General features: G+C 47.1%; 1 long non-coding RNA gene across 1 annotated transcript; it reads left to right on the top strand.

The window, feature by feature from the left end:
* Nucleotides 1–16,542: 16,542 nt before the first annotated feature.
* Nucleotides 16,543–17,805, top strand: LOC142074832 (uncharacterized). The gene is made up of 2 exons (XR_012670722.1): nucleotides 16,543–16,667; nucleotides 17,466–17,805. It is a non-coding gene; the product is annotated as an uncharacterized LOC142074832 (long non-coding RNA).
* Nucleotides 17,806–21,258: the final 3,453 nt, after the last annotated feature.

The following is a 21,258-nucleotide window of genomic DNA, read 5'->3' as shown; positions in this document are numbered from 1 at the left end:
CTGAGCTAGGTACACAAGATGGGAGGGAACATAATCAGGACAGCCAGTCCAGCTGGCCAACGGGGTATTCCATACCATGTGACGTCATGCTCAGTATATGAATGGTAGGCGTGGTCCAGGAAGTACCGATCCCTCCTTGCTTATCGGTCACCGCGGGTGGTGAGCAATTGCATCGTGCATCACTCATTTTGTATATTCTATCATTATTATTATTATTATTTTCCCTTTTTTGTTCTATTAAACTGTCTTTATCTCAACCCACGAGTTTTTCTCACTCTTACCCTTCCGATTCTTTCCCCGTCCTACTGGGGTGGGGGAGAGTGAGCGAGCGGCTGCACAGTTTTTGGCTGCTTGCCAGATTAAACCACGACAATCTGATATCCCTATAAAAACAAAGGCACAGCTGCTAACCCTTTTTGCGTGGCAACTCTTAATTAATGCTGTATAACATTAGAACTGATCCACACTGAGATCACTGTATCCTTCCTTCCTCCTGCCCCCTCCCAGACACATACCCAAGGTCAAAACCTGCCCCTGCAGAATGAGAAACAATATCAGGGCAGATTTTGTATGAGTAGAAAGGAGCAAAAGCCCTCAAAGTGCTCATAGATGCCCCCATAGAAATGATCAGGATTGTGGCCATCTCCCTCTGTGGCTGAAGCAAGAATGTATATTGTTCATACACCACATCTGGAACAAGGCCTGAAGAGCAGTACAGCAAATGATCCCATGATCAGGTATGAAATCTGTTCTTCTAGGAGAATTCCATCCTCTCACAGGGATGTGATAAGGGCCATTATTCATCACACTATTGATGTAGTGGATACAGTTTGTTACAGTACCTATTATTTTATACTGTTCATTTAATATTTGTTGCTTAAAAGTTAGGTAACTAGCAGGTGTTGTGTTTGTAGGTATGTAGATAAATTGTGTACCTTGGAAGCATTGTTAGACTCCAGTGAGCAGTAACCATGGAAACGGAACAACCTTATAAGGAAAGAAAGGAACAGTGAAGAGATATATGATAGGGAGTAACATCAAATGCGAAGAAACAATGAAGAGATATATAGTTCTTTGGTTGAAATGATGCAGATGGCTAGGAAAACTTTGTGAATGGACAGATCTGACATATAGTAGATAAAAAAGGCCTTGAAAAGGCCTTGAAACTTAGTATTCTGTGTAAATTAGATAGGGAGGCTAACCTTGTATCTTGAGTAGAATAGATAAGAGGGTAGTGCTAGTTTGTGTTAATGAGGGATGTGCTAATTAAGCCAGGAGCTAAAACTGAGCATGCGTGAAGACTGAGTTCAACTAAAGGACACTGTGAGGAAGACTATCGACGACCACCAGAGGACCCTGAAAACCACTAGAGGACCCCCAAAGACTCTAATGCGCATGTGTCTAGGATGATGTAATATTACAATTAGTTCTCGGAAATTTAATGAATATGTATAAGAGAAACTTAAAATATGTATAAGAATTATGAATATAAGCAGAAAAGTGATTAGATCCGGTGTGCTTGATTTGTGGCAAGTCCACCAAGCACCCAGGCCTGAATAAAACAATATCTCTCCTGAGCGTGTGAATTGATTACTTGCATGCTGGGCACGAATCCACTTTTCGGACAACACTATCACACCACCAGGATTTTTTTCCAACAGCATCAGTTTGACCATTGTGGCCCATGTTCATGCAATGCCTCATGCTTTTTGTGACCTCAGTGGTGGCCAAAGCTGTGCCTGATTTGGTCAGCTGTTGCCAAAAACTGCTAATGAGTATTGGTTAAAGGTCTCTATAAATGTCGACTGAAGTAGCTTTTCTTAGGAGATATCTGCTTTGTAATAAAAAATTCCTTAAAGGATAGGTGTTCAGACCAACTGTTAGGAAGCAGCAAGAGTGCTTGCTCCATAAGGGCAGGTGAGCCAGGAGCCAAGGGTGACAGCAAGGCAGGCAAGGGGCAGTGGCCTCACCAACAGGGCAGTCACACAATACCCAAACAAGGGGAGCAGAGCAGGCCTGGTGACAGTAACCAGGGTCAGCCACAGTCCGGTGATGGCCAGACAAGTCCATAGTGATGAGGCAAGTCTGAGGTCAAGCCATGAAGTCAAGTCCAGCAGGTAAGGGTCCAGATCAACAGAGTACATGGCCAGACATGGGCATAGCTGCAATGTAGCTCAGGCAAGGACCAAGAGCAAGTGCCTAGGGTGAATGTCTAGCTTAAACACAGCTCCCAAGAGAAGGGAAAGGAGCCTTCGCTGAGTCTTCTTCCAGCTTTCACTTGAAGCTTTTTTTACCAGAGTTTCAACGCCACATAGCTGCCTAAGTTGCCCCTGATCCTAGGCAGCCAAACCCCTAGGAGGGGGGGAGATGCACTGGGGGCCCTGATACCAAGTATTTTGCAAGATTTTGCAGCCAAGTCAGATTTTCTACCATTGTGGCACTTAAGAAAGAAAGAATTGACAAATGCCTTGTAAAAAAATCATCCAGATAGAGCCGCAAACTGTTCTGCATGGGCTAACTCTTATGCTGTTATCATGAGTCTCTCAGTACTTGGAGCCTCCTTCAGAAAGACTCGGGCCCTAATACTACATGAAAAATCTATACTTTCTTTTCTTATTTAGTTGCTAATCTTAGTCGTTACAAAGAGAAGCTTGAAAATGTGCACCGTAAAACTTCAAAAAAACAGAGGTCCAAAACCTAATATATCATTTTAAAAGAGATTTTCATTTTTTATGCCAATTTCATGGGGTTTGTACACTTAGTCTGTCTTGCCAATTCTGTATGATCTTTTACTGAAAACAGAAGCTTAAAATCTTGGCACTGTCGGGAATCTGAATTTTAAGAGAACATGATTTTGTTAGTTATGATAAAACATATATTAATTAATTTCATTTTATGGCAAGCTCTTCAGGCCAAGTTTTTTATTTGTTTGTTTGTTTTTTCTTTAAATATTTTTCTTATTTCATGAAGTCTCCAATTTGCCTGAATAAAAATATGAACAGGCTCATGCACATTTTTGATGGAAGAGCTGAATGATCTTGTAAATGTCTAAAAACCTGTAGGTTGTTTCAGAAATGTTAAGGGTGATTTTTGAAACTTTCTGGAATTTCCACACTAGTATTTTTTCCCAATAGACAATAACTATTCTATCCCTAGCAATAAACATCCTGCATCCTCCAAGTGACAGAAAGTTGCTTTAATTGTGAATTTTTTGCCCATCATGCCCACATAAAAATGTGTGCTTATGCACACATGTGCATGCACACATAAACACAACATGTCCCAAACAATCTATTTTTCCAAATGCAGCATAAGGATATTTTTGTCTCCTTTACTATTCAAGAGCTGCATGTCCTAAGTTATGCAGAAAGTCATATTAGCTGAATATAATAACCCTCCATCTGCTGAAAGAGATTGTAGCCAACCAAATGGTTTTATCAGCTGCCCCAAGTAGAGCGATGATTTTTCCTGAAAATTAAGCAATGCTCTCATAAACATACTCTTAATACTAAACTTTTGATCTATTGTTTGGCCTTATTGCTCTTAGTATAGGAGTCAAAAGTTTAATGAGGGCTATTGAGTCTTGACTCAATATCCTTCCATCAGCAGGAACACGAAGCAGGTTGCCTGTCCGAATAACCCTCTTTGAAAAATGAAAAGGAAAGGCCTACTGAAACAGTAACCTCTCCCATGTTTTGAGCCACATTTGAATTTGAAGCATAAGAGGGTAAATACAAAGGAAATACATCTGACATCAATAGGGAAGCTCCATATCCCAACAAAAACAGAGTTTGGTACTATTACAGTGATAGGTATTACATTGCAATACTCCAAAAGCTAAAGTGATTATCTAAAATTTAAACACAAATAATTTCTGTTGCTATGTTTAAGCACATCTGATCTTTAAATTGTAATAGTCCATGGACTGGAACATGGGCTCTTCAGTGCTTCCTAGCATATATCCCACAGAATTATAGGGCTGGAAGGAATCCCAGGAAGTCATCTAGTCCTTACTCATCCCCAGAATAATATCATACATACCTGTGTCCTTCCTGACACACATACTTATGAAGTCTGTTCTTAAAGATCTCTAGCAATGGAGGCATCCCACCCCCCTAGGCAGTCTGCTCCAGTGATTTACTAGTCTTCCTGCTAGAAAGTTTTTTCCTAGTGTCTAACTCAAATCTTTCTTACTGCAATTTAAGCCTGTTATTTCTTATTTTGTCCACCATGGCCACAGAGAACAGTCCAATAGTCCCTTACTTCTTGCAGCAGTTTATTTGAGTACTGTATCTCTGTCTCCATTCTCTCTTCTCTTTTGCAGGCTAAACAACCCCAACTTATTCACTCCTCTGTAATAGCTCATGTTCAGGGTGCTTGTTGCTATCCTCTGTACTCTCTCCAGCTTCTTCACATCTTTCCTGAAGAATAGTGCGCGCCTTGCAGATGACACTGCTGTTGATGCAGTTCAGCATGGGATGTGCCATTTGTGTGGCTTTGTTGATTCACATTGTGATCTATGATACCTCTGATGTCCTTTTCTAGAGTTGCTCCCCCTTTCTGTATATATATAGTTCACTCATCCTGCTTACATGTCCCTGCTGAACAGCATCTTAGTTTTTTCCCAGTCCATTTCTCCAATTTATGAAAATCCCTCTTTATGAAGATACTGTCTACTAGATATACACACTCTCACAGACCATAACCAAATTTCTCAATCAGTTCTGACAGTGTGTGACACAGGTTATATCAATGTGCGACAAATGACAGAAATGCGGAACACTTGTGCCCTATTGCATGTTATACTGTAATTGACATTATAATAATTTTAACCATAAAAACCATTTAGAGGATGCTTTTTCACAGACCATGAGTCACATGAAACAGTTTGTGTTACTTGCCTGTATTTGTGGGATTTGAAACTGGGTTCCTTAACCAAATTATTTGATGGCTGAGACCAGGGTTCTCAGTTGGACTTTTCACTTAATACCTGGAAGAGTGGGATGTTTTGCCTGTAAGGCTGAAAGAGTATCCACCATCCCACTGACTGAACTCTTTAAGTGTGCCCTCTTGTGTAGCTTCAGGGAATGCTCTCTTCATCTCCCTCTAGAGGCTGGACCATGTGTAAATTTGTAAATGTGTTACTATTTTCTCTGTAAGAACTCCAGTCCTCTCTCACACACTTAGTGTCAGAGAGCAGCAAAAGCAGGCTGTTCCACAAGTGAAGGTGAGCCAAGGGTAACCACAACACAGGTAGTGGCAGTACCCTCACCAACCAGTGTGCAGTCCCAAAGCACCTGAGCTGGGTGAGCAGGGATGGTCACAATAAAAGGTTCCATGAACAGTGCAGAGATCATCAGACAAAGGCAAGGCAACAAGTCAGGTCCAAGGTCAATCTAAGAAATCCAAACAATAATTAGAGAACATGACTGGGTACAGATACACCCATGACATAGCTCAAGCAAGGACTGAAAGCCCAGGGCTGACCTTAAATGGGGCTCCTGGGACCATGGGCAGTAGGTGGAGGCCCCAGTTGAGGCTGGTCAGGGCCATTAAGACCTATTAGTGCACTCAGGACCCTGATACTTGGAACTTTAGCTTTTAGATTCCTCAGTTCCACATTCAGTCCCTGCAGACAGCATGTCAGAAGACACTGTGCTTTGGAAAGATCAGGTCCCAGCTGTCAGAAAATGAGAGAAACAGGAGTAGTGATTTAGAGAACTCACCAGCTTGCTTGCATTGGAAGTATGTGGTAGAGCCAGGGATAAAACTCAAGTCCCCTTCAGGCACAGCAAAAAACCTTAATTGTACAACCACTTCCTCCATGCTTACAGCTTCTTTGGTGGTGGTTGATAGAAAGCAAAAGAATGCCAGAAAACAGATTATGCAGTCTCTGCTCCTGGCTCTGGGAGAAGAGTACAATTATTGCTCGGAAGAGAAGCTGCAGTTAGGGCAACTAAACAGCCAAGACTATGATATGAAAATATAACATTAGAAAAGTATATAATCTGAGCTGCTTTTTGATAAATTTCACAGTAGAAAAAGAGGTGAGGACCAGCATCCTCTGATGGGCATACAGTTGTGATGAGGATAAAGTCAGCAAGGGATCTTTGAACCACAGGGAACAGAGAGCACTGGCATTGCTGGCCTAGAAGCTGTGTAATTATAAATATGGCAGTGGAGTTTGGGGAGGGGGGTTCCACCATCCCCCGTCACACTAACACTTACATACAGTGAATGTATCAAGAGGATAATAGTAGCAGTTTTACAGTAGCTTTAATCTATCTGTCACTTGAATATGCAATCTAACACCCATATTAAAAACTTGCAACATTTAAGATACTGTTGTGGTTTAATCCCAGTTGACAACTAAGCACCACACAGCCGCTCGCTCACCCTCCCCTCCAGGTGGGATGGGGGAGAGAATCGGAAGGGCAGAAGTAAGAAAACTCGTGGGTTGAGATAAGAACAGTTTAATACTTGAAATAAAATAAAAATAATAATAATAACAACAACAACAACAATGACAACAACAACAACAACAATAATAATAAATTGTAATGAAGAGGAAAACAACGAGAGAGAGAGAGAGGAACAAAACCCAGGAAAAACAAGTGATGCAATTGCTCACCACCCGCCGACCAATGCCCAGCAAGTCCTCGAGCAGCGGTCACTGCCCCCTGGCCAACTCCCCCCAGCTTATATACTGAGCATGACATCATATGGTATGGAATATCCCTTTGGTCAGTTTGGGTCAGCTGTCTTGGCTGTGCCCCCTCACAGCTTCTTGTGCACCTGGCAGAGCATGGGAAGCTGAAAAGTCCTTGGCTTTGTGTAAATACTACTTAGCAACAACTAAAACATTAGTGTGTTATCAAAATTATTCTTATACTAAATCCAAACCACAGCACTATACCAGCTACTAGCAAGAAAAATAACTCTATCCCAGCCAAAACAGGGACGGTATCCATCCCTTATTCTATACCATCTACGTCAAGCCCAGTCCCTACACTTTCCAATACATTCCAATTAATCACCACCACCTTTCTTGTCTTTTGATATATATATACACAGATATCATTCCCTTAGTCTATGGGCCATCCCTCTAAAATGTCCATTGAGTTCATTTAGTCCATGACTTTGGGCTCCATCTGTCATAACAGTCCTTCAGGGCAGGAGAGATGGTGTGTGGTGTTGGATTGTTGCATCCTGAAGCCAGTTCTGGTTCCATCACCACTGCGCTTTGCTCAGTTTCATCAAAGTTCATTCTTCATTAATCTGGGTGATTCTTACTGCAATACCGTTGATATGGCATATGGCAACCATAGTAGTGATGACATACAGTATTATATAGCAAGTAACTGCGGGTAGGGCGCAGCCCCCCTCCTGGCTCCAGAGGCTAGCTCAACTAGTGGTCATTGCCCTCCCAGAAGAGGACCTAGCCATGGTTTCCACTTGGCCGAAAGCCATCGCCAGAAGAAACGTGGCGACCCAGACAGAGCCCCCACACAAACATACAGCTGTCCAGGTCTCCGGCTGCAGGGAGTGCCTGAGCCTGTCACTTGTACCGGAGGGCAGCAGAGACGACGCCTGTGTGCGCTGCGACCAGGTGGATGATCTGCTCAGCCTGGTGGCAGAGCTGAAGGAGGAAGTGGAGAAGTTAAGGAGTATCAGGGAGTGTGAGAGGGAGATAGATTGGTGGAGCCCCACCCTACCATCCCTGAGGCAAGGGCAGCAGATGGAGGCCCCGCAAGAAGCAGAGGATCCCCTGCCCTCTTGCCACCAGGCAGAAGGAGGGGACCCAGGAGATGGGGGGAATGGAAACAGGTCCCTGCTCAGGGCGCCAGGCGAATCTCCGCCGGGCCTCCCTCACCTCAACCTTCCCAGTTGCCCTTACACAACAGATATGGGGCTCTGGAACTTGAGGGCCAGACAAACGAGGATGCAGATGAAGGCCCATCCAGGGGGTTGCCCAGGGCGAGTCAGTCAGCCCCACACATTACGACTGCCTCCGCTAAGAAAAAAAGGAGGGTAATTCTCATAGGTGATTCCCTTCTGAGGGGGACGGAGGGCCCAATTTGCCGGCCAGACCCATCCCACAGGGAAGTCTGCTGCCTCCCTGGGGCCCGGGTTAAGGACATTACTAGGAAGCTCCCTAGTCTGGTACAGGCCTCCGATTGCTACCCACTATTGGTTATACAGGCTGGCAGTGAGGAGGTTGCAGAGAGAAGTCCAGAAGTGATCAAAAGGGACTTCAGGGCACTGGGGCGACTGGTGGAAGGATCGGGAACACAGGTAGTGTTTTCCTCAATCCCTTCAGTGGCAGGGAAGAATACTGAAGGGAACAGGAAAACACACCTGATCAACACGTGGCTCAGGGGCTGGTGCCATCGGCGGAATTTTGGCTTCTTTGACCAGGGGGAGGTTTACACGGCACCGGGCCTGCTGGCGACAGATGGAGTTCAGCTGTCTCATAGCGGGGAAAAGGATTTTCGCTCATGAGTTGACAGGGCTCATGGAGAGGGCTTTAAACTAGGTTCGAAGGGGGAAGGGGATGAAACCAATCTCACTAGAGAAGAGCCTAGGGGTGGCACGCCAATGTTGGGGGGGAAATCGATAGCCCAGCTCAAGTGCATCTACACCAATGCACGCAGCATGGGTGGCAAACAGGAGGAGCTGGAAGACATTGTGCAGCGGGGTAGCTATGACTTAGTCGCCATCACGGAAACATGGTGGGATGAGTCTCACGATTGGAGTGCTGCAATGGATGGCTATAAGCTCTTCAGAAGGGACAGGCGAGGAAGGAGAGGCGGTGGGGTGGCTCTGTATGTTAGGGAGTGTTTCCGTTGTCTTCGGAAGTGGTTGGTACCGAAGCACAGCTCCTCCTGGCACCCCGACTGCCGGTGCTGGGCTGGATGTTCAAAGGGAGGGTCCCCTCTCCACATCATGCAACCGATGCTACGTGGAGTAAGTGGGTCGCACTGATCACACAACGGGCCCGAATAGGAAACCCCAGTCGCCCAGGAATCTTGGAAGTGATCACGAACTGGCCAGAAGGCAAAGATTTTGGAATATCCCCAGAGGAGGAGGTGACACGTGCTCAAGAGGCCCCACGTTGGGCGCCATAAGGACTGGCATGGTTTAATCTGGCAGGCAGCCAAATACCACGCAGCTGCTCACTCACTCCCCCCGCCCCCCCAGTGGGACGGGGAGAGAATCGGAAGGGTAAGAGTGAGAAAAACTCATGGGTTGAGATAAAGACAGTTTAATAGAACAAAAAAGGGAAAATAATAATAATAATAATGATAGAATATACAAAATGAGTGATGCACGATGCAATTGCTCACCACCCGCGCTGACCGATAACCAAGTAGCGATCGTCACTTCCTGGATCACGCCTACCCTTCATATACTGAGCATGACGTCACAGGGTATGGAATACCCCATTAGCCAGCTGGGCTGGCTGTCCTGATTATGTTCCCTCCCATCTTGTGTACCTAGCTCAGTCAGTAGGCACGGGAGCTGTCCTTGGACTAGGAGGGCACTTAGCAACAACTGAAAACATCAGTGTGTTATCAACATTCTCCTCATACTAAATCCAAAACACAGCCCTAGGAAGAAATTTAACTCTATCCCAGCCGAAATCGGGACAGTGGAAGATAACTTCCTGGCACAGCTGGTAAGCGAGCCCACCAGGGGAGGTGCCTCGCTTGACCTGCTGTTCACAAACAGAGAAGGACTGGTGGGAGATGTGGTGGTCGGAGGCCAGCTTGGGCTTAGCGACCATGAGATGATAGAATTCACGATACTTGGTGAAGTAAGGAGGGGGGGCAGCAAAACCGCTACCATGGACTTCCAGAGGGCGGACTTTGGCCTGCTCAGGACACTGGTCGAGAGAGTCCCTTGGGAGACAGTCCTGAAGGGCAAAGGGGTCCAGGAAGGCTGGACGTTCTTCAAAAAGGAAGTCTTAAAGGTGCAGGAGCGGGCTGTCCCCATGTGCTGTAAGAAGAACGGGTGGGGAAGACGACCGGCCTGGCTGAATGGGGAGCTCTGGCTGGGACTCAGAAAAAAAGGAGAGTTTATCACCTTTGGAAGAAGGGGCAGGCAACTCAAGAAGAGTACAGGGATCTCGTTAGGTTGTGCAGAGAGGAAATTAGAAAGGCAAAAGCCCAGCTGGAACTCAACCTGGCCACTGTCATAAGAGACAACAGAAAATGTTTTTACAAATATATTAACGACAAAAAGAGAGCCAAGGAGAATCTCCATCATTTATTGGATGCGGGGGGGAATGCTGCCACCGAGGACAAGGATAAGGCTGAGGTACTCAATGCCTTCTTTGCCTCAGTCTTTAATAGCCAGACCAGTTATCCTCAGGGTACTCAGCCCCCTGAGCTGGAAGACAGGGACGGCGAGCAGGATAAACCCCCCATAATCCAAGAGGAAGCAGTTAACGACCTGCTACGCCACCTGGACGTTCAGAAGTCTATGGGGCCGGATGGGATCCGCCCGAGAGTACTGAGGGAGCTGGCGGAGGAGCTTGCCAAGCCACTCTCCATCATTTATCAGCAGTCCTGGTTAACAGGGGAGGTCCCGGACGACTGGAGGCTTGCCAATGTGACTCCCATCTACAAGAAGGGCCGGAAGGAGGATCCGGGGAACTACAGGCCAGTCAGCCTGACCTTGGTGCCGGGGAAGATTATGGAGCGGTTGGTTTTAAGGGTGCTCACGAGCCATGTGCGGGACAACCAGGGGATCAGGCCCAGCCAGCACGGGTTCATGGAAGGCAGGTCCTGCTTGACCAACCTGATCTCCTTCTATGACCAGGTGACCCGCCTAGTGGATGAGGGAAAGGCTGTGGATGTGGTCTACCTGGACTTCAGTAAAGCCTTTGACACTGTCTCCCACAGCATTCTCCTAGAGAAGCTGGCGGCTCACGGCCTAGACAGGTACACTCTTCGCTGGGTAAAAAACTGGCTGGACGGCCGAGCCCAGAGAGTTGTGGTGAATGGAGTTAAATCCAGTTGGCGGCCGGTCACGAGCGGTGTTCCCCAGGGCTCAGTACTGGGGCCGGTCTTGTTCAATATCTTTATCAACGATCTGGACGAGGGGATCGAGTGCTCCCTCAGTAAGTTTGCAGACGACACCAAGTTGGGCGGGAGTGTTGATCTGCTCGAGGGTAGGAAGGCTCTGCAGAGGGACCTGGACAGGCTGGATCGATGGGCTGAGGCCAACTGTATGAGGTTCAACAAGGCCAAGCGCCGGGTCCTGCACTTCAGCCACAACAAACCCAGGCAACGCTACAGGCTTGGGGAAGAGTGGCTGGAAAGCTGCCCGGAGGAAAAGGACCTGGGGGTGCTGATTGACAGCCGGCTGAACATGAGCCGGCAGTGTGCCCAGGTGGCCAAGAAGGCCAACGGCATCCTGGCCTGTATTAGGAATAGTGTGGCCAGCAGGAGTAGGGAGGTGATCGTGCCCCTGTACTCGGCACTGGTGAGGCCGCACCTCGAATACTGTGTTCCGTTTTGGGCCCCTCACTACAAGAAGGACATGGAGGTGCTGGAGCGTGTCCAGAGGAGGGCAACGAAGCTGGTGAAGGGCCTGGAGCACAAGCCTTATGAGGAGCGGCTGAGGGAACTGGGGTTGTTTAGCCTGGAGAAGAGGAGGCTGAGGGGAGACCTCATCGCGCTCTACAACTACCTGAAAGGAGGTTGTAGCGAGGTGGGTGTTGGTCTCTTCTGCCAAGTAACTAGCGATAGGACGAGAGGAAATGGCCTCAAGTTGCGCCAAGGGAGGTTTAGATTGGACATTAGGAGAAATTTCTTTACTGAAAGAGTGGTCAGGCCTTGGAACAGGCTGCCCAGGGAAGTGGTGGAGTCACCATCCCTGGAAGTATTTAAAAGACGTGTAGATGAGGCCCTTAGGGACATGGTTTAGTGGACATGGTGTGTTGGGTTGACGGTTGGACATGATGATCTTAGAGGTCTTTTCCAACCTTAATGATTCTATGATTCTATCTGCTGGAGGGACAACACAGCAGGGCAACCATGCAAAGCTGACCCAACCACCCACCTGCATTAGAACCAGCGCCACCAGAAAAGCACGTAAGGTATTAGTAATTGGAGATTCCCTACTGAGAGGCACCGAAGCACCCATTTGCCGTCCAGATGATTTCTCTAGAGAAGTCTGCTGCCTACCAGGAGCTCGCATTCGTGGCATCACTGAGAGGCTGCCGAGCCTGGTGAACCCTACAGATTATCATCCGCTCCTACTATTCCGTGTAGGGTCTGACGAGGCAACTTAGAACCCTCCAAAGAGACTATATGTCCCTTGGAGCAATGTTAAAAGGATCAGGAGCACAGGTGGTGGTCTCCTCTATCCTCCCAGTCAGAGGAAAGGGTCCAGGAAGGAGGAGACGAATTGAACAGGTGAATGCCTGGCTGCGTAGCTGGTGCCATACTCAAGGTTTTGGCTTCTATGACCATGGATCTACCTTTGAGAAGCTGGGTCTGTTGGGAGCTGATGGGATTCACCTAACCAAGTGGGGCAAGAGGGTCTTCACCAACAAGCTGGCCAGACTTATAAGGAGGGCTTTAAACTAGACTCAGCAGGGGAAGGGGATGGAGTTTTGAGCAACAGAGAAGAGCCAGGGGCTGCTGATGCGTTAGGAACCAACAGGGGAACACCTGAGAAATGCCGCAAAGGAACTGGGGCTCGATCCTCCAAAAAGGTGACGCGGTCGACAGCCCAACTGAAGTGCCTCTATCCCAATGCATGCAGCACAGGTAACAAACAGGAGGAGTTGGAAGCCACCGTGCAGCTGGAAAGCTACGGCCTAATCGCTATCACTGAAACTTGGTGGGATGACTCACACGACTGGAGTGCTGCAATCGATGGCTATAAGCTGTTCAGAAGGAAGGAGAGGCAGGGGGGTTGCCCGCTATGTAAAAAAAAAAAGAAAAAAGAAAAAAGGATTGATTGCACAGAGCTGTCTTTGAAAGACAGCGATGAACAGGTTGAGAGCTTATGGGTGAAAATTAGAGGCCAAGCCAACAAAGGAAACCTCGTGGTTGGTGTCTGCTATAGGCCGCCTGATCAAGGGGAGGATGTTGACGAAGCGTTCTTACTTCAACTACCAGAAGCATCACACTCACAGGCAAAGAGTAAAGTCAAGACCCTGAATTTTAGGAGAGCGAACTTTCAGGTGTTTAAAGAACTAGTGGATGGAACCCCCTGGGAAACTGCCCTTGGGGATAAAGGAGCAGAAGGGAGCTGGCAGCTCTTTAAGGACGTTTTTCTTAGAGCACAAGAGGTCTTGATTCCCACACATAGGAAATCAGGCAAGGAAGGCAGGAGACCAGTGTGGCTGAGCAAGGACCTTCTGGTTGAGCTGAAGCGCAAGAAGGAAATGCATAGGCAGCGGAAGCAGGGACACGCATCCTGGGAAGAATATAGGGATGCTGCCCGGGTGTGTAGGGATGGGATCAGGAAAGCTAAGGCACAGCTGGAGCTGAATTTGGCAAGGGATGTGAAGAATCATGAGAAGGGCTTCTACAGGTGCATTGGTCAGAAAAGGAAGGCTAAAGAAAACGTACACCACCCCCACCCACCCCACCCCCGATAAATAAGACAGGAGATCTAGTGACAACCGACACGGAGAAGGCTGATGAAGTATGGGCTGGATGAGCAGACAGTGGGGTGGGTTGAAATCTCGCTGAACAGCTGGGCCCAGAGGGTGGTGATCAGTGGCATGAAGCCTAGTTGGAGGCCAGTAACTAGCGGTGTACCCCGGGGGTCAATACTGGGTCCGATCCTGTTCAACATCCTAATTAATGATCTGGATGATGGGTAGACAGACTGTACCCTCAGCGAGTTTGCTGGTGATACAAAACTGGGAGGAGCGGCTGATACACCAGAGGGTTGTGCTGCCATCCGGAGGGACCCCGACAGGCTGGATAAATGGGCAGGCAGGAGCCTCGTGCGGTTCGACAAGGGGAAGCGCAAAGTCCCGCACCTGGGGAGGAACAACCCCATGCACCAGTGTATGCTGGAGGCTGACTGGCTGGAAAGCAGCTTTGCAGAAAAGGACGTGGGGGGCTTCTGGTGGACACCAAGTTGAATATGAGCCGACAATGTGCCCTTGCCGCAAAGGCGGCTGAGGATATCCTTAGCCTGATATAGAGGAAAGCAGGGTTTATATATGTTACAATACAGTTGCGTAGACCACTCCAATTGCTCACTATCCCCGGGGGTGCAGGGCACCACAGACCACCCTTGGGCAGCTTTGGGGGCACTGCCTATTTTTCTAAAAGCCTCCTACCCAGCTTAGTGCAAATCCTATCTTGATCTGCTCTCCAGCCCTCAAGCCACCAGTGCTGAACACACGCTTTGTATTTTATTTTCTCCCAGGAGGTGTGCAGCTTAGAAACGTCTGCAATTGAAGTGGGGCTTTCAGGGAACAATTTCGAGCAACTTCTGTTGGTTCTGCAAAATGTTCTGAAAAGTTAAGGCCTGCCCTGGCCTGGCAAAAGCAGTCATTTGACTGGAGGGAGCAGCACCAAAAAGGCACCAGCACGTTTGGGGTGGACTTGATGCGGTAATAAATAACAATAAATAGTACTTCTAGCTACAACAGCCTCTTCTGAGACTTCGTTGCCCGCCCACAGGGTCGCAGCACTACACGGCACAGATCCCTCCGCGGACTCGCCCAACGTCTTCTCCCTCCACCCCCAGGTCGGATCCCTCCGCGCCCCGAGGGCACGCAAACTCCCTGAGCCCCGGTAAGCGCCAGGTCGACGAGGGCGGACCCGCCGAGGGGGCGGGGACAAGCGAAAACGACAGGCGAGACAGCCAATCGAGACGCGGGATCGGCCGGCGGCGATCTGGCGGCCCAATGGGCGCCGCGGAGGGCCTGGCCGAGTGGAGGAAGCGCGGGGGCGACAACAGGCGTTGTCGTGGCTGACGAGATTATTGGGGCGCGGGCCGCCCGGCCCGGTGGCGCCGCCGCTACTGTCTTCGGAAAGATCGTCGGCAAGGCGCTTCCCCGCCAACGTCATCTACGAGGACGAGGAGGTAGCCGCGGCTTTGCTCTGTGCGTGGTTCCTCTTCCCTTCTCCCCCCTCCCCCCGCGCTCGCAGGCACCCTGAGCCGAGGACCCGTTGCGCGGTGCCCGGGAGCGCGGCAGGGCGGGTGGCGGCGTTACTGCGGGTGGGTGGAGGGACGGGGGACGGACGGGGCCTCTCTGGGTTGTGGCGCTCTCTACTGCACCATCCCTAAAACATCGCGCTTCTTCGGTGCTCCCCCCCCGGCTGCCGCGGCGCGTACTGGGTTGCTGGTGCTGTCCGGCTCGCCTCGGTTCGCAGCCCCACCGTGTCGTGTACGCGCGCGCGTGCGTAGAGGAGGGCCTCTGACGGCAACGCACTTGGTGCCAGCCGCAGACGTTTGCCGCGTGATATCCCTTTGGCGCTGCAAGTCGTGCAAAGTTTGCTGCCGAGGGATGGGAGTGGTCCTACCTCGTGTAGGATGACAGTCTTGAAACCTTAGATTGAGCACACGCAGTCAATCTCCTCGGGGATTCCAGGTGTGGGGGGGTGTACGTATGTATGTAAACAGTGAACGTCTGAGTAGTGACCGTAATGAGTTAGTTCTGCATAGGAGAAATGCAGGTCTTGATGTGCCTCGTAATAGCATTATAGAGATTTCACAGCTCTGCTGTGCTAGGCTTTGGTTCTGAGCCCCCAAACTGCATTATCAAAGCAAAGAGTTACAGCTTTTCCTATTTTTCTTAAAAAAAAAAAAAAAAAAATCTAGAAACTGGTCAGGCTGCAAAAGCTTCCCAGACCTTGTTTCTGTGGTGAAGTGGGACCATGGTAACAGCATGCTTGCAAGGTTCACGGATGCTGGTGCACCACAATGTGCTAGGAACTGGAGTGAGCTGCTTAAACTGCGGGGAAAAAATGCAGCCGTTACCTACACGATGTTAACTTTAAGTTAGTATCCCGTATAATTTTTTTATTAAAATGCTGAAGATTAACAGTTAGGGATGTCTTCTGCTTTTGAAGGTAGGGTTTATGTGCAATATAGAAGACAGACTCGTACTATTCACTTGCAGGCTTCCTGTGATTATGCTTTTGTTCGATACTTGAGCTCCCTGTACCATGGAAAATGAATGGCCACTGATCTTCCACTTTGCTAAATTCTTTGCTGGTTCAGTTAAGCCATTTGTCTCCTGCCTCTGTGTGGACCACATCGAATAGAAAAACTGCTTAGGAAATGATCAACCCAAATTAAAACATACCGGAGGTCGCTAATCTGAAGTACTGGCCCCGTCTCCTTGCCCCCATCATCTTGCATGCTGAATCCCACTTCTGGAGGGGGCTCTGTAAATATGTTGTATTTTGTGTATAGAAAGTATTGATATAACATAAGAAAAATCAACGTTTTGGCTTGTGTTTGGGGTATCTGGTAATCTGCTTCTGTACGAGTTCAGTGGGGCATATTGATTTGCTTAAGCTATCGCCTTTCTCTGAAGCCAATTATGTTTTAACTGTTTACTCTTCCTCCAGTGCCTTGCGTTCCATGATCTTTCACCCCAAGCTCCGACGCTTTTCCTAGTCATGCCTAAGGAGCCAATGATCAGGTTATCTGAAGCAGAAGATTGTGGTGAATCTGTAAGTACCGTGGAAGCTTTCTGTACGCTAAACTGTACCTGTAATTAGCTCCTAATTTACTAGACTCTTTCTTGTCCCCTCTTTTCCTCTTGATAGGGCACGGTAGGCTATTTTGGGTTTTCTGGTGCTATAATCTTTTGCCTCTAGCTTATAATGGAATTGAGCCTTTTGACTAAAAGTAGTGATATAAAGCAACGCTCATCCCTGGGTATGTACTTCTGGTGCAAAATGCAGTGTTGTTTTGGAGCGCAGTCTGATGCCTATTGTCATGGTTTAGAGCAAGAGTAGTAGAACTTCTAATATGGAGAAGAGGGCTTGGGGTTTTTGGCAGGTCAAGGGGTGAGGAAGGGCAAAGCTGGTTGAGAGGTGCTGGATGCTTCGGTTTTGGCTATAAAAGTCAAGTTCAAAGACTCTGTAAACCCACGCAAAAGGCAGCCTAAAGTTTATTTTCCACCAGAATTGCTTACGTTGCCTGAAGATATAATGGGGGCTTTAACCCGGAGACAACCTTAGCTTCTGTGGCTGTTTTGTAGTCCGTTACTGTCTAGCTTGAAAAAAATTGCATAGCTCTTTTTTTTCCCTATAGTGTGCATAATCAGTCTTTGTAGCTTTGCTTGGAAAATGTCAGTTGCAGGCGGACAGAGAGTAATTGGAAATGCAGTGATTGAATTGCTAGGAATTGGCTAACTGGTTTCTCTGGGTGGTTCTCCGCTCTCATTCCTTCCCTTCCTGCACTCTCCCCTCTTTGTGTGTGGCTTTTTATTTTATTTCTTTATGGTTTTGTACTTCCTTCTCCAGTTTCTTGGGCATTTAATGATTGTTGGCAAGAAGCGTGCTGCTCGCCTGGGCCTGACCAATGGATTCCGGATGGGTGTGGATGAAGGGCCCGAGGGTGGGCAGTCTGTCTATCACGTACATCTACGTATTCTGGGTGGCCGTCAGTTGGGCTGGCCGCCTGGCTAAGACTTTTGCACCACAAGAGTTGCTGCACGTGTACAAATCGCCACAGAATGGATTTCGTCTGTTGCCCGTCAATCTAGCCACTGTTGATGTCTAATTTTTTGTGACGTGTGTCTGTGGAAGGTAATAAAAGCTTTGAGCAGCAGTTGCACAATAAAGATTTAGCATGGGGATATCATCTCTGTCTTGTGCGTCTTACTGAGGGAAATAGTTCTGCAAGTTAAAATGGTGTCTCCCCGGAGTGTAAGTATGTGGAATGTTTCAGTCTGTTAACAGTGTTCTATAGCTAGATGGTGATTTGCCCAGTCATTTGAAGCATGATGCTGGAACCGCCTAGCAGTCTCCTGCATCTTGTAGGAAGCAAACTCTTGGCTTTTTGGAAGTGGTACGCAAATGTATATAAAGCCAATGTAGGCTGCTGCTAAAACTTTAGAAAATACTGTATGTGACACTACAGGTGTGCCATACAAGGGTGGTTTCGGCACAGTGCAACGTGTTGGAAGCATCCAACTCCTGTTGGAGCACTTTATCAATGGCTGTGTGATAAGGCCCCGTTGATATCCCTTTTCTGGTGAGGAGGGATATGGTAGGAGAAAACAATCGGTCTGAATGGCAGCTGTGGTGCTTCCATAGCACAGTGGAATATCTCTTTTGTCAATTTGGGTCAGCTGTCCTGGCTCTGTCCCCTCCCACCCTCGTGCCCACCCACCCCCAGCTTACTGGCCTTTGGGGGTGGGGTGGTTGGAGAGACAGCCTCCATGCTGTGGTAGCACTGCTCAGCAGTAGCCAAAACATTGGTGTGTTATCAACACCATTCTAGCTACAAATACAAAGCACAGCACTATGAGGGCTGCTATGGGGAAAGTTAACTCCATCTCAGTCAGACCCTATACTGTCAGCCATGTCAAATATGATTGCTGTCTTTGGGTTTCAGACTGTTTTCTCACTTGGAGGGGTGGGTATTTTGAGATTGTTGTTATAACTATTCCCCTTTTAAAGAAAGTACTTGAAAACACATGCTATTACAGAAATGGGGAGATCATGATATTTCCATAGGTCCTCTAAGATTAGTGAAGGCAACAGTGTTACACACTGCATTGCAAATTGAAATAATTCAACATGGTCCCTTAATGAGGAGGAATAAGCAAAGAAAGATGAATCAGGACTAGCAAAAATGCAAATCATCTCATTGCTTATGCGATGAAATGCATTTTTGCTAGTCCTGATTCATCTTTCTTTTTAAAGACAGACAAACAGAAAGGCAAATGAGTTGCTTTCAACATGTTGAGCCATTTTGACACACTAAATCAAGATTTCATTTCTGAAAGTGAACTCACCAAGTCATATCAGTTCACACTGAAGGTTTTTCTTTCTTATCATATATTCACCTCTTCTCTTTTCTGTGTTCTGTTCTCTTCTCTAGTATTTTTTTGTTTGTTTTTCCTCTCAGGTACCCAAATGAATTTACTGGTGATCACTCCAAAACTACATAATGGCCAGCTTCTACAGTACATCCACTACCTTTCTGTCTGTACTGCAGTAGAAGCATGCTCAGTTGGTTCTGCTTCCTTGGTGCATCTTTCCTCTATTGTTTTTTTTTTTTTTTTTTTTTAATCTGTAACTAGATATATTGCCTTAGGCCTATTATTCATCAGTTCTGCCTGTTGCATGAAAATGATAACAAAAAATAATTGCAGTACTCTCCTGGATTGTTTGACATGGGGGTTATGGGGAAATGGAGGACTTAGGAATGCTGTGAAATTAACATGGAATGGTGCTGGCCAGCATGGAAAGATTTCAGAGACTATAGGCTAGCTCGATTTGATTCCCATTAGTACATAGGACAAAAAGCTGTTGGACATTTTGGAGCCTGAAAAGATGCATAGGTTTTCTCTTACAGTAATGGATAAAAAATGTCCATACATAATTCATATTGCTCATCATGGAAATTACCCATGTAAATGCCAAGGGCACCGGCTGGAGATTATACCTTTCTGCATTCAAGTGTTTCTTTTACCCTCTGTTTTAAAAGCCTTCTTATTGTGAGTTATTTTTTTAAAAATACTCCTGATACCTATGGATCTAAAAATGTCTAGGCTATTATAGTGCTTTAGTTTACCAAGCGTTAGATTTAAATAGCCTTTTGTCTTTATTTTAAAGAAAAGTAAAGATTTAGTGCTTTCTAACAGCTTAGAAGAGCAATTGAAAAGGAAGCGGTGTAAAAAGATAGTATCCACTTTTTTGCAACTGAATTTACACCGAAAACCATGGAAGAATTGTTGATCCTAAGTTCATTTTTTTAGACCCAGGAAAAAAAAAAACCACACAACAAAAAACCAAACAGATTTATTTGGGATTCTCCCCCCTCCCCCCCCGTTATTTTTTCAGTTTCCTAATTTTGATTTGGATTCCTAAATTACTCTCTGTGTAGTAGGTGCCAAGCTGAGCTTTTCTGAAGTTGCCTCCCTGGAAAAAGTAGAGATGCCCTTGCCTTTCAGCAGGAGATATTCTCAGTTCTACTCTTAAGAGAATCTAGATTAAATCTCCTTTAAATGCACTGTCAAGAGAGCACACAATTATCTTAGGCTATTCTGAGAATTCCAGGCAATGGTTATTAGATTCTAGCACCTTACATCTGCAGCATAACGTGAGGTTTCTTAAATTGCTACAGTTCTTAAAATGACACTTTTGGAATGGGTCCAATGAGAGTACATTTATATTTAACCAGAAAAATAAATTACAAATCACTTATATGACTTTTTATTACTATGTCCAATATTGATCAGGGCATACAATTAAAAAAGAGAACTCAAAATGAGAGTTCTCTTCAGGAAAACATTTCATAGAATCATTAAGGTTGGAAAAGACCTCTAAGATCATCGAATCCAACCGTCAACCCAACACCACCATGCCCACTACACCATGTCCCTAAGCGCCATGTCTACATGTCTTTTAAATACTTCCAGGGATGGTGACTCCACCACTTCCCTGGGCAGCCTGTTCCAAGGCCTGACCACTCTTTCAGTAAAGTAATTTTTCCTAATGTCCAATCTAAACCTCCCTTGGTGCAACTTGAGGCCATTTCCTCTTGTCCTATCGCTAGTTACTTGGGAGAAGAGACCAACATCCACCTCGCTGCAACCTCCTTTCAGGCAGTTGTAGAGCGTGATGAGGTCTCCCCTCAGCCTCCTCTTCTCCAGGCTAAACAACCCCAGTTCCCTCAGCCGCTCCTCATAAGGCTTGTGCTCCAGGCCCTTCACCGGCTTCGTTGCCCTTCTCTGGACACCCTCCAGCACCTCAATGTCCTTCTTGTAGTGAGGGGCTGTCCTGGTTTTGGCTGGGATGGAGTTGATTTTCTTCCTATTAACTGGTATAGTGCTGTGTTTTAGATGTAGTGTGAGAATAATGTTGATGACACGCTGATGTTTTGGTTGTTGCTAGGTATTGTTTATGCTAGTCAAGGACTTTTCATCTTCCCATGCCCTGCCAGATGTGCAGGGGGCTGGGAGGGAGCGTGGCCAGGGCGGCTGGCCCAGCTGGCCAATAGGCTATTCCATACCATATGACGTCATGCTCAGCATATAAGGCTGGGTGAAGAAGAAGGAGGGGGGGCGTTCGGAGTGATGGCGTG

This window comes from Calonectris borealis, chromosome W, assembly GCF_964195595.1.
Source record: "Calonectris borealis chromosome W, bCalBor7.hap1.2, whole genome shotgun sequence".
NCBI classification, from domain to species: domain Eukaryota; kingdom Metazoa; phylum Chordata; class Aves; order Procellariiformes; family Procellariidae; genus Calonectris; species Calonectris borealis.
Note: the sequence above shows the minus strand (reverse complement) of the source record. Positions and strands in the feature narration are given on the sequence as shown.